This window comes from Mesocricetus auratus, unplaced genomic scaffold (assembly GCF_017639785.1).
Source record: "Mesocricetus auratus isolate SY011 unplaced genomic scaffold, BCM_Maur_2.0 Super-Scaffold_100024, whole genome shotgun sequence".
NCBI lineage: Eukaryota > Metazoa > Chordata > Mammalia > Rodentia > Cricetidae > Mesocricetus > Mesocricetus auratus.
This window is the reverse complement of record NW_024429205.1, coordinates 3,055,018-3,061,021: the sequence shown is the minus strand read 5'-3', so window position 1 is coordinate 3,061,021 and position 6,004 is coordinate 3,055,018.

Below are 6,004 nucleotides of genomic sequence, written 5' to 3'. Positions count from 1 at the left end.
TATGGGTGCACCCTGCAATGACCCCTGACATTCCAGAAAAGACAGGGGCTGTTGAGGGAAATTGTTATAAGCCAAGGACCCAATGATAAGAAAATTTTACTGTAATGAGAACTGTGGGGGGGGGGGAGGTCTTTGGGAAGAATATCCGTCCACGTGGCGTTCCGTCTTGCCTCCCGCATCCCCGCTCAGTGCGTTCCTCCCAGGTGATGGAGGAAGGTACATGGATGGCTGCTCTGTCTCCCCCAACCCCCTGCAGACTAGAGACTGAGACAGAAAAACAAGAACCTCTGAAGATTCACCAGCCAGCTGTATCCAGGAATGTCCCATCTCATAAGCCTGCCTTTCCTTCCTTGACTTCCTTTTCAGGGGACAACCTGCCCTGCCCCACACCTACACCTCATCTGTATTAATCCGGGCTTCTCTAGAGGGACAGAACCAACGGGATGGATATATATTAAAAGGGGATTTATTAGATTGGCTTACACAATGTGGTCTAGGCAGTTCAATGATGGCTGTCTCACACCAGAGAGGCTGAGAATTGAGCAGTTGCATGGTCCCCGAGGCTGGCTAACTCAGCAGTCCCTCTCTGGCACTGGAGGCCTGGAGGATTCCTGGAGAGTTGGAAGCCTGAAGAAGCTGGTTCATCTATCAGTGGCAGCAGCAGCAGCAGCAGCAGCAAACGGCAGATAAATTTACCAACAGGAATGAAGACTGAGCCAGCAAAAGGTGGAAGCTTCATTTCCCCAGATCCTTTCTGGGCTGCTAACAGCAGGGTCTGCCCACACTGGGGGGTCTGTGTTAGTCAACTTCAAATGCCTGTGACCAAATACTGCAATAGACAACCAGAGAGAAAAGATTTACATTGAGTCAGAGCTTCGGAAGTGTCGGTCCTTTATGGGGGAAGACACGGTGGAGCCGAACAGAGAAGCATGCCCACACTCATAGGCCCCTTTCACCTCATTTAGGCCCTCATCTTATTAGATGATGACCCCCCACGTTCAGAGTGGGTCTCCCCCTTAGTCAGCCCTCCCTGGAAATGCCTTCACAGACACACAAGATACACTTTTCTCTGTCCATATTGACCATCACATCTAGCTAGCAGCTGAAGTGTCTTTTCGCTCAAAGTCTCAAATACATCACCAAACTGCATGATACACAGAACAAAAGGACCCGTTTTCATCCTCTGGTGTCACCAAAGCTGAGTCCTGGCATGCAGAAGTCAAAGACAAATGATGTAAAATTTAAAAATCTTCTTTTTTCAAAGCCAAGTATGGCAGTACTTATAATTAGCCTAGCCTACTCCAGGCAAATGAGAGACCCTGCCTCAAATAAATAAATAACCAAGGTGGACAGTACCTAAGGAATGACCTCTCTCCCTCCCTCCCTCCCTTCCTCTCTCTCTCTCTCTCACACACACACACACACACAGAGAGAGAGAGAGAGAGAGAGAGAGAGAGAGAGAGAGAGAGAGAGAGAGAGAGAGGAGATCTGTACAGTTATTGAGTGTGCAGATATCACCATCCACTCGGCACTTTTCCTTCTGAAGCAGAAACCAGCTAAAGTCTGCTTTCCCAGGGCCCATTGTTTCCAGAGCACAGACGCATGCAAGCTGTCAATACTTGGATTTGTGCGAAGCACAACCTGTGTAGACATCAGACGTGGCCCTGACCCCAGGTACCCAGCCAGACAGATTTGCCTGCAGGCTCTGTGTGGGAAGGCAATGATGTACAGGCACATCGGTCAGCCAGGTTCCATGGCAACAGCCTCAGCAGCCTGGCAGTAGCATCCACAGCCCCAGGAGCAGAGGGACTCGCACAACCCATCTGCAATGTGATTTGTGGGTTTTGCTCCCTCCACAACTGGTCCCCCTAGTTGTTCCTCTGGCTTCCCAACAACAAAATTCCTTCCTGTGCTGATTTACCAAACTGGTTTTTCTACTTAAGCTTAAGAAGCTCCAGCCTTTGATTGGGTCTGTTGAAGTGAGTTAGGTGGGGTTGAACCTGATGACCTGTTTGTTTTCTTTGTTTTCAACTTGACCCAAGCTGGAGTTATCTGAGACCTCAGTTGAGGAATTGGCTTGTAGGCAAGTCTGTGGGACATCTTCTTAATTACTGATTGGTGTGGAAGGGGCCAGCACACTGTGAATGGTGCCACACCTGGTCTTGGGTTCTATAAGAAAGCAGGCTGAACAAGCGACAGGGGGAGCAAGCCAGAAAGCAGCCCCCTCCACGGCCTCTGCTTCCGTCCCTGCAGCCCCCTCCATGGCCTCTGCTTCCGTCCCTGCAGCCCCCTCCATGGCCTCTGCTTCTGTCCCTGCCCCCGGGTTCCAGCCTGAGCTCTGACTTCCCTTCACGGTGGACTGACTGTGATGTGTAAACCAAATAAATCCCTTCTTTCTCAAGTTGGTTTTGGTCGTGTTGCTCTCACAGCTACAGAGAAGCAAACTAGGAGAATGCACAACTCTGCTTCCTGCAGCCACTTCCCCCTGCGAGGACACAATGGAGGGATGGAGATGCTTCTCGGGAGGGGACAAGCTTCTCAGCCAACAGCCATCAGTCACTGTGTGACACCTAGGCAGAGAGGAGAGTTTTGCTCCAGCCCTGGAGAGGTTGGAACAGCCAGGTGAATGGTTGCCCATGGACATGACCGATGTAGCTGAGCATGATACAGCAGAAACACCCTGAACCCGTTGTAAGAATTCAGGCGTTATGCTGGGCCGCCCCTGTCACCTGGCAGAATGCACTCAGGCGGTACCCTGGTCAGCCCAGGTGCAAAGGAGCCCTTTAAAAAAACAAAAAACAAAAAACTCCGCCCACTTACGCTGTGTTTCCCTCTCTCTTTCCCACTGTTCCCCTAGGGCGGACAGCCCTTTTCCTGTCTCCCTCTTCTCTTCTGTCCTCTCTCTGTCTCTGTATCTCTTTAGCTCGTTTCTCTTTCCTTCCCCCCTCCCCTTTGTAATAAAACTTCTCACTGAGCTCTGTCTGCCCGGCGTGTTTGTACCCCGCCTTCGCCTCAGTCACCCTCGCCTGCCATGGAATCCACGTAAGGTTCTCCTGGCCCTTGATTGTAACACCCGTCTCTCCCAAGATTCCAGCCTGGGTGCAAACTTCCACTGGAATCTAGACATGCCACAGCCCTCCAGCCATAACCCATGCTTTCCTAGCTAACCTTGCGCTGGCCCCGCCTAAATGGACTCTGGGCTTGTGCAAACACTAGGATGGCCCCTCGCAGGTGGGAAACCACAGGGGGTATGGCTGGAGCTGCTTTCTGAAGAAGGGCGCCATGGCCTTGGCCTCCCCTCCTGTGCTGGAGTTCTCCCCCTCCCCTGCCGCCCTGCCACGCTTTGTTCCGCTGCCTCTCTCTCCCTGTGTCTCTTACTAATCCCCCCCCAGTCATTCTCCCTCTCTCTTGCATACATACGGAGGGAGGGAGGGAGGGAGGGAGGGAGGGAGGGAGGGAGGGAGGGAGGGAGGAGAGAGAGAGAGAGAGAGAGAGAGAGAGAGAGAGAGAGCGAGCGAGCCTCACTCTGGCTGCCTCCACCTTTACCACTAGGTGGCAGTGTGGCACCGTGGATTTGACACCGCTGACCCACGGCCCCAGGCTGTCTCTCCGCTCATCCATCTCAGCCCGTGCTCCACAGAGGGCTCTAAAGAGGACACCCACGCTAGCTTTTCGGTCACGCCTCACTGCGGCACCTAATGAATCTCAGCTCCTGCCTGAGCCGCCGCAGCCATGCCTGCTGCGCAGCCAGCCCTGCCCCCAGCCACCCCCGGGGTCTGGACCAAGGTTCTCTCCGAAGCCTCCCGAAGGAAATTCAGGACAGAGGTCTAGCTCAGCGCCCAAGTGTGTGTACCCGATCTGATCTGCTTGCATCCCAACCGTCACCGTGATGTCAATGTCCGTAACCAGGTACAAATGATGGCTAGAATGCTGTCGCCATGTTTTATATTAACACAGATTTGCCTAAATGGAGTTTAACAGAGGAAACCACAAGGCTCTTCCAGCCTCCCATGAGGTGGGGAACGGTTTGCAGGGCAGAGATCCGGCCCTCCCCAAAACAATCCCTCGTGTTGTGGTGACCCCCAACCGTAAAATTATTTAGTTACCACTTCAAAACTGTGATTCTGCCACTGTTATGAATCGTCGTGTAAATACCTGATATGCAGGATATCTGATATGTGACTACAGCCCATAGGTTGAGAACCGCTGTCCCAGACAATGCTGAGTTCCCATGGCTAGGCAAGACTGCACTAAGTTATCATCACCACTGCCTCTCAATGCGTGCTCCCGGTGTCCTTGGTGTTAAGTGCTCAGCGCTCAGTCACGTTGGGTACTCCACCTGCTCTGTCCCACGGAATCCTCACGGGGCCCTTGAATGAGGACCCTTATGCCCAACGAGTTTAGGTGACTCAGGGTCTCACCATGTGTAAAAGGCACATCCTGGCTTGGGAGGTGTCTGGCCTGGTTGCTGTGGGCACACGCAGATGCCTGCACAAGTTGATCTGGGCGCGGGGGGGGGGGGGGGGGCGGAGGGGCATGTTGGAGCAGGGACGGGTGGGAGGAAAGTGAGGGCCTCATAGACCCCGCTGTGTAGGGTGAGGAAGATTCCCCGGGCAGTCCACAGGACACTGAGGACTAGGCTAGCAGATTTCCCTGGTGACTCTCCACCCACTTGTGTGGCAACGCTTTCTCTCTGAAGGACGCCCAGGCTCACCCAGGATAGGTGAACAACACATATCATGGGTAGGAGATGCTACTGAGGAGCAGGGAGATGCCAGCATGGCTCACGTGCCCGATGTGGATACACCCCTTGTGCAGGAGTGTAGGAGACCCTCAAACAGCCATACTGGAAGATGTGCACCCAGCATGGATGACGGAGCCCCCTTCTCCTAGTCGTTCCCCAGCCCGCATAATCTAGCTCCTCCGAGACCCTAAGGCCACCTGCAGTTAGGACAGAACTGCGTACAACCCGCCAGACAAGATCGCGGGATGCTCAGGCCGATGACCCTCCGCTTCCCCTCTTGCTATGTCAGAATTCGACCAGCCTAGCCGTGATTGCGCTTGGCAACTAGACGCTACATTTATGGATGGAGATGTAGTTCATTCCGCTCAGAGGACGGTGCCGGGTGACATTGCGGTGTCTGAATAAGCATCCAAGGAAGTTTAAAAAAAAAAAAAACTTACGGGTCAGGAACTGTGAGAGTCTGAGGTGCCACCGTGTCAGTCAGCCCAGGTTCATGGGTGCGGACAGGAGCCACGAGACTCCTGGAGACTGGAGGGTTGACTCTGGGGACCCGGAGGCACTGTCGCAAGAAACAATACACCTGCCCTCGCCTCCCGAGGGAGACACCTCCTTTGGGACACTGTACACCAACTGCCCGCATCACACCATTCTTCTGACGCTGAAGCCAGGGTGGGATACGTGGGAGGCAGGGATTGCATCTTCCAGGTGAGCTCACTGTGCAAACACCCTTCAGTGGAGCAGGATAAGTCTGGAGAAGAGCCTGTGTGAGGCTCTGGGTTTGGTGTCCAGGAAGCTCCCCCCAGCTACCTATACACACCAATAAAAGAAAGTGACCCAGAGCATAGGGCATCCAGGACCTCCCTAGAAAGACACACAGAAAAGACCAAGCGCTCCAGGGTGCCGCCACCATACCTCACTCTTTTCCTGGTCCCAAGTAGGGTTGCATGTGATGATGTATTTTCTTTGGGAAGTAGAGGGTTAGTTCTGTTTTACTAAAGATTCCCACTTAGAAAAACGGGGAAAGAGATGGTTGTTACTGCAAGCTCCCCCGCTCCCCCAGCTCCAGTCCCTAGTGTCCCATGTGTAGACCAAAGCTGGCAACAGACCTAATGAGCAGCACACAGCCAACACGGAGGGCTGTGGCCCTAAGGCCAGGCTAGGAAGCCTATGGCTTTGGTCTCCTGGGTGTCCTCTGGCCCCTCCCCTCACTGCTGGGATGCATGGACTGCCAAGACTGCCACATTGAGCTGTGCCTTCGGG